Genomic DNA, 12,003 nt, shown 5'->3' with positions numbered 1-12,003 from the left:
CAGTCCTGAGGCTTAACTCTTGATTGTTCTGGATTAGTGGTGCTGGAAGAGCACAGCAGTTCTCTGTGCTGTGCTTTTCCAGCACCACTAATCCAGAATCTGGTTTCCAGGATCTGCGGTCATTGTTTTTACCTTCTTGATTGTTCTGGGACTAGTGGTTATGGGGGAAGTTAACTTGTGACCATGCGGAGACCAGTGCTGACAGTATCCACCACAAGCTATGTTCTCTGTCGTCACTTGCAGTTCTCTAGATGCACGTAATGACTGAAGAATGGCTCAGATAATGCCCAAGGTGGGTGGATGTGTCCAGTATCTGTTTGATGGAAGAAAGCATGGGATCCATAAGTGCTGGGTATCAAAACTTTGAAGGGGCAAATACATGAACCATACATTCACAAACTCCTCCTACATTTTTTCGTAAATATACAACGCATCAACATGCTTATGCGTCAAATGCTTCTCAAAGGCAAATTGCACCAAGCCATTGGGACTGTATAAACTAACATTGCCATCTCAGTGATGCTGCAGACAATGGCAATAATTTGATAGGATGTGCATGCTTGGAAAAAAAAAATTACTTAGGTAACTTCCGAGGGTGCGTCATATGTCATGAAAGTATGACGATGGACCCCAATGAATGTAATGGGAAGTGAGTTGAGATGAATCTGGGATGGGAAAAGGGTCAGGGCGGAGCAGGCATGCTCTTTCTAATGTAATGTATTGGTTACTTATCCATCTTCACCAAGTTGGTGTCCATGCTGTGACCAAAACATGCCAGAGCACACAATAGAGCTGCTCAAGGTGCAGTCCCACAGCTTGGAGTAGTCTGGGAGAGTACTCTAGAATGGTCTGGAGTGTGCCACATCTTCCTGGCATGCTGTGTTCTGCGGCATGGTGGCTCAGTGGTTAGCACTGCTGCCTCATAATGCCAGGGATCTGGGTTAGCTTTCAGTCTTGGGTGACTGTCTGTGTGGAGTTTGCACATTCTCCCTGTGTCTGTGTTAGTTTCCGCTGGATGGTCAAGTTTCCTCTCATAGTCCAAATATGGGTAGGTTAGGTAGATTGGCCATGCTGAATTTGCTCTGTAGTGTCCAGGGATAGCAGACTAGATAGATTACCCATGGGAAATGTGGGGTTACAGGGATAGGGTAGGGAGACAGGTCTGGATGAGATGCTGTTCGGAGAGTCAGTGCAGTATCAATACACTCTTTCACACTGTAGGGTTTCTATGATTCAATCAGGCAAAAAAGCGCTGAAATTGATGCTGAAAGAGCAGGGAAATGGGAACAGTCATCCCAGGAAAAGGAGCAGAATACTGAGTTGGAGGATGCTCTCCTTGGGGATGACAGAGTTCCGTTCCATCACGTGCTACAACACAGAGAGGACCTCATTGATACCAGTTCCAGGTGATGCCAGCTGGGGGCAGAAGTCCATCATAGATTGTCAAAGTTAAGATACAAGCAAGAGATCTGAAACAAATTCAGAAATTGCTGGCAAAATTTGACAGGTTTGGCAACATCTGTGGAGAGAAAGCAGATTTAATGTTTCCATTCTGGTGACTCTTTGTCATACCAGCATTGTGGGTGAGAACTGCAGCCTGTCCTCATTTCCTTTGTGTTCCTTTTTGCTGTAACTGTCAATAAAAGCTCATGCTTGTTTATGTTCCAATGTTTGCCTGTATGTGATGTCCCCCTTAACGACAGTGTCCAGATGTGGGTGACCATACAGCACTGGCAAGGGGAGGGTGTTTAGTTGGGATGTAGCTAAGGACAGGTAAAATGCATTGCCTGGTAATTAAACAGTGGCTAGGGTGAGAGAATAGCATTGTATGAATCAGGGAGCAATGTGGCTGTAGTGTCATTACGTTGTCAGTGAGGGCAATGCCCGATTGCCAATATTTGTCAGGGAGCACAAGGGTTTCTCAAAGATGGTGCAAGTGTATAAGTGCACTGAGTGCTGGTAAAAGGGGTTGACTGAGGATAAATGCTCATTCCCCTTTACTGGATGTTTATGGTAAGCAACTTTGTGTCTGGAACAGTGACCGTGGGGGTCATCCCCACTTTGTCTGTTGACAGGCCGACATACCCCTCAGCAAGGATCTGACAGGATCAAAGGTGACAGTGTACTCAGCCAGTTTGAAAATGTCTGCTGGGGTTAGAGAGACTGAACAGCTGCAGGAACTGCATTTTCCATGTTGATGTATTTAGTCCAAGGCTAGACCAACTCAGTCAGTGGTGCAAACAGGGCAATAAATGTTAGCCTAGCCAGTGATGCCCACATTCCATGAAAAAAGAAAAAAGAAACCTGCCAAATTGATTATTTGAAAACATCTTTTTGGGGTCTAAAAGATTCCTAAAGTGGTAATGAAAAGAACTTCCTTAGTAGCATCAAACTTTTGATCCACTGTTTTAAAAACATGAGCTCAAACTACTCACTCTGTAGCTGAGGCAGAAGCAGTCTCTGAATGCTACTATAGTAAATGAGGTGCTGATGTGGAAATGGAGACCCCTCACAGACCTGGAAGCAAGGAGAAGGTAGGCCCAGATTCAGAAGGAGATTAACTACATCCTTCTGGAGCACCAGTAGAGCCCAGCAGTAGTAGCTGGAGCTCACAAATGTTTGTGCCCAACTGACCAGCTTCACAAAGCACTGCATTGAGTGTAGAAAAGTGAGTGCAGTGACCAGAGCTAACTCATTCCCGATGCACCAGCTGAAAGACTGAATGGATACGATAGGTAAAGCAGTTTTCATTACCAAGATAGATTTACTCAAAGGGTAATAACAGTTTCCCTTGAATGTCCACACAAAAGAAATCATTGCTTTTGAATCTCTAGATGCATTATACTAGTGTTGAAGTATGACCTTTAGATTCGTAAATTGCCTAGATACATTGCAAAGGATAAAGAACCAGACAGTGAAAGGCAAATCTAATTGTGTAATATACCTAGATGACCCAGTGACACTGGGGAAATGCACTTAGAGTAATTTGAAGCCCTCTACCAGGAAATACGATCAGCTGAATTCAAAGAGGAAGTCTGCTAAAACCTGAGTGACCTATCTAAAACATTTTGTGCGTCAAGGACACATACTGCCCAGTGCTATAAAGGTACGAGCAGCAGCACAGTTCCCTAGTCCCACTACAAAATAGGAAATCATGAGATCCTTTGGAGTGTGGTGAACTCTACAGAAAGTTGGTCATAAACATCAGCATAACAACGATTCTGCTAAGAGAGCTACAACAGTAAAAAGCAAAGATAATATGGACTGAGAAATGTTCATCAGATTTTTGAAAAAGCAAACACTATTTTAATAAGTCAGCCTGTGTTTGCAGCTCTGAACTTCAAACATTTAAAGTAGCCAAGCGACTTCAAGGTAGGGCCTTTCCTCATTCAGCGGCCATACAAGTTTATTCTCCAAATAAATGAAATGCATGTCAAAAACAACGCTCCATCATAAAGGAGAGCCTTGGTTTTTAATGGGTCTCAAACACTTGAGGAGATTACCAGAATGGATGCAGACAGACCATTGTCTACACCAACAGCAACAATGAACACTTGTGAAAATGTTAAGACCATGAACAGCTTATCTAAGCTTTCCTGATGTTCAGTTCTGGCAGCATCTATGCCAATTTCCGATGCACTATCGTCAGGGCAATCATATCAGGCTTAATGGTGATTGCACATCTATAAGGTTTTGGTAAAGATGCTAAGCAAACCTAAGTTATTTTGTGAAGTGATCTGTTTCCTGGAAAACCAATTAACCTGAAGAATTGTGCTGCTCTCCCAAATTGCTGCCATGTGTCAGTAGTAAATTTTAATGATATATTGGCTTTGCTGAATAATGCTTCAATGATTTCCTTGAAATGTCTTTGGCAACAAAACAATTGATACTCCAGTGCTAGCCAGGTAAATGTCAGAAATATGGAAATTGGATGCCAAGCCCTGTATGTTTCAACTAAAGACATAGCAGTTACCTGGAAGCACACTAGCTTTTGGAGCGTCGCTCCTTCATCAGGTGATAGTCAGGCTACCACTTGATGAAGGAGCGACGCTCCGAAAGCTAGTGTGCTTCCAATTAAACCTGTTGGACTATAACCTGGTGTTTGTGATTTTTAACTTTGTACACCCCAGTCCAACACTGGCATCTCCAAATCATAGCAGTTACCTAGTAGCTAACATGTGAGTAACTTGTCTGCAGAAACCATTCTGTGCTTCGTAAATAACTATGGTAAATGGGTAAATGTTGCGTTTATGCACAATGATTCATAACAAAACTACTGAGGCTTCGAGAACTTGTTTTAAAGTTTATTGGTGTATGAGGGTAATAGCGTCAGATTACAGCCCATGGTTGATCTTAGAGTTTGAAATAATTGAGTAAGAATGAAGCCAAACATGATCTGGTACCACCATATCATCCAATATCGAATGGTGCTTTGAATAATGTGTTCAGATTGCGAATAGGTCTTAATAATAAGAAAGGCAGATGTTACCCTTCTCTCCATTTTGACACAGGCTAATTAATTTACTGTTTTAAAGAATAACCCCACAGATTAGAACAGATTGCTCATCTTGTGAGTTGATGCTTAAATATGCTGCAAGACTAAGTTTTTTAGCTTGCTTAAGCTTGGCACCAACTGCAAACCTTTTTTTGAACAAGTGTGAAATCTAGCGTTCAGTGCTGGTCAGATTTGATAATGAAAATCCACTGATGCATTAAAGAAAAGTATATGATTTCATTGTGGCAGAGGCCAGGTACACTCACGTATCTCATGGAGGTTGGAAATTCTGTTGGTTTTATTTGATTTTAATTTGTTTGAAAGAGGAAATCTGATGAAACAAGAACATGATAATTCTTTAATGGTTGCAAATTTCTGCTGCAGTCAGAAAGTGAAAGTCAGAAAGTAAAAGCTGCAAAGAAACTGGAACTTGTATCTCAAAATCCACCAGGAAATCAATATGACCCAAACACTTTGATGAAGACTTATCAGTCAAGATGCAGTTCTGACCATTTAATAAATTTAGATTGAAAGCCAAAGTTTAGCATTGACAGAGTCAGGGAAGTTCAAATTCATGAAATAGAAATGGGAGAAGATAGCCAAAAAAGAAAAGAAAGATGCCTAATATGTTAATTGAGTGCTATAATATGTATAAGGGACTGAACTTTTGAAAAGAGACATGATTTCCCTCGTGACAAACACAAATCAACTACACATCAAATTTTCACATTTATAAACATTTGCTGTAAGAAACTTAAATTCTCATCAATATAAAAATCATATGATCATATGATACATCACACTGTCAGCAAAAATTCACTTTTGTATTAAAAATGCCAAGCTTCAGCTGGCTTTAGCAGAAACTCTCTGCCTGTTCTACCAGCATGAATTGTCCTATGCCCTTCTGAAGAAATTTCCTACACTCAATCTTCTGAGCATAATTGAAATGATATTGAATAGCTTCTTGGTATTTTTATTCTCCATATTGTTCCTTTGATCAGCTTGGTGGCTATCCCAAAAACAGTCCTTCTCTTCAGACTGGAAGCATCACTACCTCCAGTGGATCTTCTGCCGCAAATCTCTCTGTCTGATTTTAAGGGTTTCAGAGTTTCAACTGCAGAGTTTCATGGGGGTTTTCTCTCCTTGAGCTCTGCTAAGTTAAAGCACACAATTGTCCACTGCTCACCTCATTATGTATACACCATGCCTCTGTGGCACTACTCTCACACTATGTTGAGATCAGCAATGATGTAAGTACTCATTGCTGCCATGACCTTACAGGATTCTTGCCATCAGCGCTATAGTTAAGACCCATTTGAGCATCAGGTCAAAAGCCAGTAACTGCCATTCACAGTGTTTTGCTGTATTATTCTAAATGACATGGATGAGAAATGAAAGATGCATCCCGCTTCACCAATAGGAACCTGGAGTCCTGGTGGATGGGATAGACAGGAAGGACTGTTGTTCTCTCAGGACCACCAGAGTAGACATGGCGCCAGACCTTGCCAGCCTGGTTTGAAGTTTCCATCCATGTCAGTGTGATGTCCAGCAATGCAGGAATAAAGTTAATGGCCTTCTGATCACTGCGAGGGTAACTGCATTTTCCCTGTATAACGTCACACTTACTCTTAACTCTGCCACTACAGCCACTTCCCAGGTTCACGGTTCACCACTGTAACAATCACATCTTCCAAATCACTCTCAAACACTAAAAATTGCAATCCTGCACACACTTCTGCACTGCCTACTCACTCATTCAGAACACTTCACCACCTTTACCCCACCTGTACTAGCACCGTGAGCTGTGCCAGCCACTTTCACATTACTCAATCCCTTCCATTTCTTATTCCAGGAGAAAACAGCCGATAATCAGAGAGAGTCTCAAACCCACAATTGCTCACATTTATCTCCTCACTCCACAATAGTGTGGTTCGAGCCAAGTAGTGTGGGATGCCAACATCTATCACTTCATCTACGAAATGAGAATCCTTGCCTTAGTTGGAGAGGTCAGTAAGCTCTCATGTGGTTGCATCAAAACATCTACAACTGGCAGTTCATTATCAAGAGCTGCACTGTACTCCTATTACCACCACTGTTGAATGCAGTCTTAACATGCACAAACTTATAATCCTACTCCCCCCCCTGTCTTCTGTAGGCACCAGTGTCATCTGCACAGCATCTGCTCTGAAGAGACCAACCTTCCGGACATCATCTCCTCCACCTCTGAGGAAGAAGCCACAGATTCCTCAGAGGATGCACCAGCAAGGCTCTCACCTGCACCCTCCATCAGCTCAGATACTGATGTCTTGGTGGGTACGTTAGAGGAGAGTAGGAGTACATTCTGCTGAACATATCACTGGCATGTCATGAATGAGTGAATGAGGGAGTATCAGAGGTTGTGAATGTTTCATAGAGTCATAGTCATAGAGATGTACAGCACAGAAACAGACCCTTCGGTCCAACTCATCCTTGCCGACCAGACATCCCAACCCAATCTAGTCCCACCTGCCCATATCCCTTCAAATCCTTCCTTTTCATATACCTATCCTGATGCCTTTTAAATGTTGCAATTGTACTAGCCTCCACTATTTCCTCTTGCAGCTCATTCGATACATGTACCACCCTGTGCGTGAAAAGTTGCCCCTTAGGCCTCTTTTATGCCTTTCCCCTCTCACTCTAAACCTATATCCCAAAAATTAAAGGGTGTCACGGGGCTGAGTTGAGTATGGTTGCCATTACGAAAGAGATAGTGCTAGAAAAGTTAAAAAGTCTGAAAATTGATAAATCTCCTGGCCCCGATGGGATACACCCTAGAGTTCTGAGAGAGGTGGCTGAGGAAATAGCAGAGGCATTGGTTGAGATCTTTCAAGAGTCACTGGAGTCAGGAAAGGTCCCGGATGATTGGAAGATGGCTGTTGTAACCCCCTTGTTCAAGAAAGGATCAAGGCAAAAGATGGAAAATTATAGGCCAATCAGCTTAACCTCGGTTGTTGGTAAAATTCTAGAATCCATCATTAAGGATGAGGTTTCTAAATTCTTGGAAGAGCAGAGTCTGATTAGAACGAGTCAACATGGATTTAGTAAAGGGAGGTCATGCCTGACAAACCTGTTGGAATTTTTTGAAGAGGTAACAAGTAGGTTAGACCAGGGAAACCCAGTGGATGTGGTCAATCTAGACTTTCAAAAGGCCTTTGATAAGGTGCCACACGGGAGGCTGCTGAGCAAGGTGAGGGCCCATGGTGTTCGAGGTGAGCTGCTGGGATGGACTGAGGATTGGCTGTCTAACAGAAGGCAGAGAGGTGGGACAAAAGGTTCTTTTTCAGAATGGCAGCCGGTGACGAGCGGTGTCCCGCAGGGTTCGGTGCTGGGGCCACAGCTGTTCGCATTATATATTAATGATTTGGATGAGGGAACCGGGGGCATTCTAGCGAATTTTGCCGATGATACGAAGTTAGGTGGACAGGCAGGTAGTACTGAGGAGGTGGGGAGGCTACAGAAGGATCTAGACCGGTTGGGAGAGTGGTCCAGGAAATGGCTGATGGAATTTAACGTGCGCAAGTGCGAGGTCTTGCACTTTGGCAAAAATAATAAAAGCATAGACTACTTTCTAAATGGTGAGAAAATTAATAAAGCCAAAGCACAAAGGGATCTGTGAGTGCTAGTCGAGGATTCTCTAAAGGTAAGCATGCAGGTTGAGTCCGTGATTAAGAAAGCGAATGCAATGTTGTCTCTTATCTCAAGAGGGTTGGAATATAAAAGCAGAGATGTACTACTAAGACTTTATAAAGCTCTGGTTAGGCCCCATTTAGAATATTGTGTCCAGTTTTGGGTCTCACACCTCAGGAAGGACATACTGGCACTGGAGCATGTCCAGTGGAGATTCAAACGGATGACCCCTGAAATGCTAGGCCTAACATATGATGAACTGATGAGGATCCTGAGATTGTATTCATTAGAGTTTAGAACATTGAGGGGACATCCAATACAAACTTACAATAGAATGCATGGCTTGAAAAGGGTGGATGCTGGGTTTTTGTTTCTGTTAGGTGGGGATTCTAGAATCCTTGGGCACAGCTTTAGAATTAGAGGGGGTCATTTCAGAACAGAAATGTGGAGGCATTTCTTCAGCCAGAGAGTGGTGGGCCTGTGGAATTCATTGCCTCATTGCCACGGAGTGCAGTGGACGCTAAATGTCTTCAAGGCCGAGATTGATAGATTCTTGTTGTCTAGAGGAATTAAGGGCTACGGGGAGAACGCTGGTAAGTGGAGCTGAAATGCGCATCAGCCATGATTGAATGGCGGAGTGGACTCGATGGGCCGAATGGTCTTACTTCCACTCCTATGTCTTATGGTCTTATGGTCTATACCCTCTAGTTCTGGACTCGCCCATCCCACAGTTTCCATAGATTAGTGTCTTCTCTGTCTGCATGGTATTGTTTCAATCCCATAAACACAACCTGCGAGGGAACCTAATGTGGAGGACACATCTTATGCAGCATTAGAAGTAGTTGCATTGCAGATACTCTAAATGTCATGACATGGTGATCTGACCACCATCTCTGAACAGAGAATAGAAACCTCTTCTATCTGTATGACATTCCCTGGAAAATGAACAACTGACTCTCCTGTATCTTCACTGCAACTGAGTACACCAATGGTTGGAAACTCCACATTGGGATGTTTCACCACATCTGCTGGAAACCGATTCTCGTCTTGGACTTTCAGATGCATACGTTTCTCATCCATTTGTGTAGACACCAAATGCAGCTGCCACAGATACGACAGCAACTTCTGCACCTGGATCCGTTGGGAATGGTTCCAATTAGCAAATGTCCCAAAATCAGAAACTAAGCAGCTCCATAGTAATATGATCATTCAGTAGTCACAATACACAGAAATAACATTTAAACAGCAGCCTCAAAACACTGGAACATGACGAAGGCCCCTACAAGGACCTTGTACTTCAGTGCCCTGATTCAAATATTTGCTGCTCAAGACATTTGGCATGCAAGCAGTAGGGGTTTGTATGTGTGGTAGCAATAATGAGAACTTCTGCTTGCAATACTCACCTACATTCAAGAATGTTAGATAGTGGTGTGGACATTTTATAGTCCATAGTATGAAGTGAACAGCTCCTAGACAGGTTATAAAAACTTGGAAGGTGATTGTAAATTGTGAGACCAAGGTGAAATGTTTACCTGACAAACTTGTAATCATAGCTGAAAATGTGTTGTGGAAAAGCGCAGCAGGTCAGGCAGCATCCAGGGAACAGGAGAATCGACGTTTCGGGCATAAGCCCTTCTTCAAACTTGTAATCATAAGCTTTTACCACAATTAATTTGTGATGTCTACTGATATGGTCAAGATTGTTTCTGCAAGACTTATAATCAAGACAGTTAGTCAATGCATGAGGTCCACAAGTAGAATTATATGATAGTAGATGTCTCTAGCATGGATTGTGTGAGTGTCTGTTTAATGCTTTTGTCTGTTAAAGGGTCTCATATTGCTCAAAGGCTGAGCTCTCTCCCTCAGAAGAGAAACACAGCCATGTGTGGTAGCAATCAGTTTTCATTTCAATTGTGCATTTGTGAATTGGTTGAGGATGGGAGGTAATGCTTCAGCAAGTCAGTCACAGGTTCAGCCTCTCCCTCTGTGAACCCCAAAACCTTCATTTTTCTTTGTGTTGCACTTCTGTCAACCATATTGAGTTTGATTTTTGCCACTTTCCCTTCTAACTCTTTTGATTAATTGCTCATCTCCCCACTTTACCCCTAGCCTTAGCTGTATAGCTTAGTTATGCCAAATAGAATTATGCACTGTGCACCCCTGCCCCCCAATCGATACCATCGATAACTCCCTCTTGCAATATGTTTTGCTCTCCCATGCATGATTGTCTTTTTAAGTTGATTACAATTATAATCCTCTCTGCATCTCAGCATGATACCTCCAAACTCCTCAACTGACTTCTCCACCACACCAACGCCCCCTTGATAGTCTCTTCTTGGATATCAATGAATAGATTTCCCCAACCCAAAGCCCAAAATGACCATGGTCCAACCTCTTGACAATCTTGGAAAGACAGATAAGACTTATGAATGAGCACACCCTTGACTGACCTCAGTGGAGCTCCCCAACTCACTTACCACTTATCCTGGCTACTTACACTGGATCTAAAAGGCTGACAATGGCAAAGATGATTCTCGATAGGAGTGAGAGAAACAAGGTAGTTGTCATGGGGGACTTCAACTTTCCAAATATTGACTGGAAACACTATAGTACGAGTATTATATATGGGTCAGTTTTTGTCCAGTGTGTGCAGGAGGACTTCCTGATATAGTATGTAGACAGGCTAACAAGGGGCGAAGCCACATTAGATTTGGTACTGGGTAATGAGCCGGCCAGATGTTAGACTTGGAAGTAGGTGAGCACTTTGGTGATAGTGATCACAATTCTGTTATGTTTACTTTAGTGATAGAAAGGGATAGGAGTATACCACTAAGAGTTACAGCTGGGGGAAAGGCAATTACGATGCGATTAAGCAAGATTTAGGAAGCATTGGATGGGGAAGAAAACTGCAGGGGATAGGCACATTAGAAATGTGGAGCTTATTCAAGGAAAAGCTCCTGTGTGTCCTAGATAAGTATGTACCTGTCTGGCAGGGAGGAAGCTGTCGAGCGTGGGAGCCGTAGTTTACGAAGGAAGTGGAATCTCTGGTCAAGAGGAAGAAGAAGGCTTATGTTAGGATGAGATGTGAAGGCTCAGTTAGGGCGCTTGAGGGTTACAAGGTAGCCAGGAAAGACCTAAAGAGAGAGCTCAGAAGAGCCAGGAGGAGACATGAGAAGTTGTTAGTGGATAGGATCAGGGTAAACCCTAAGGCTTTCTACAGGTATTTAAGGAATAAAAGAATGACGAGAGTAAGATTAGGACCAATCAAGGATAGTAGTGGGAAGTTGTGTGTGGAGTCAGAGGAGATAGGGTGTGCATTAAATGAATATTTTTCGACAATATTCACTCTAGAAAATGACAATGTTGTTAAGGAGAATACTGAGATACAGGCTACGAGACCAGGTGTGATTGAGGTTCACATGGAAGAGGCATTAGAAATCCTGCAGAGTGTGAAAATAGATAAGTCCCCTAGGCCGGATGGGATTTATCCTAGGATCCTCTGGGAAGCCAGAGAGGAGATTGCCGAGCCTTTGGCATTGATCTTTAAATCGTCATTGTCTACAGGAATAGTGTCAGAAGACTGGAGGACAGCAAATGTGGTTCCCCTGTTTAAGAAGGGGAGTAGAGATAATCCTGGTAATTATAAACCAGTGAGCCTTACTTCAGTTGTTGGTAAAGTGTTGGAAAAGGTTATAAGAGATAGGATTTATAATCATCTAGAAAAGAATAATTTGATTAGGGATAGTCAGCACGGTTTTGTGAAGGGTAGGTCATGCCTCACAAACCTTATTGAGTTCTTTGAGAAGGTGACCAAACAGGTAGATGAGAGTAAACCAGTTGAT

Source organism: Chiloscyllium plagiosum, chromosome 7 (assembly GCF_004010195.1).
Source record: "Chiloscyllium plagiosum isolate BGI_BamShark_2017 chromosome 7, ASM401019v2, whole genome shotgun sequence".
Classification (NCBI taxonomy): domain Eukaryota; kingdom Metazoa; phylum Chordata; class Chondrichthyes; order Orectolobiformes; family Hemiscylliidae; genus Chiloscyllium; species Chiloscyllium plagiosum.
This window is presented reverse-complemented; position numbering follows the sequence as displayed.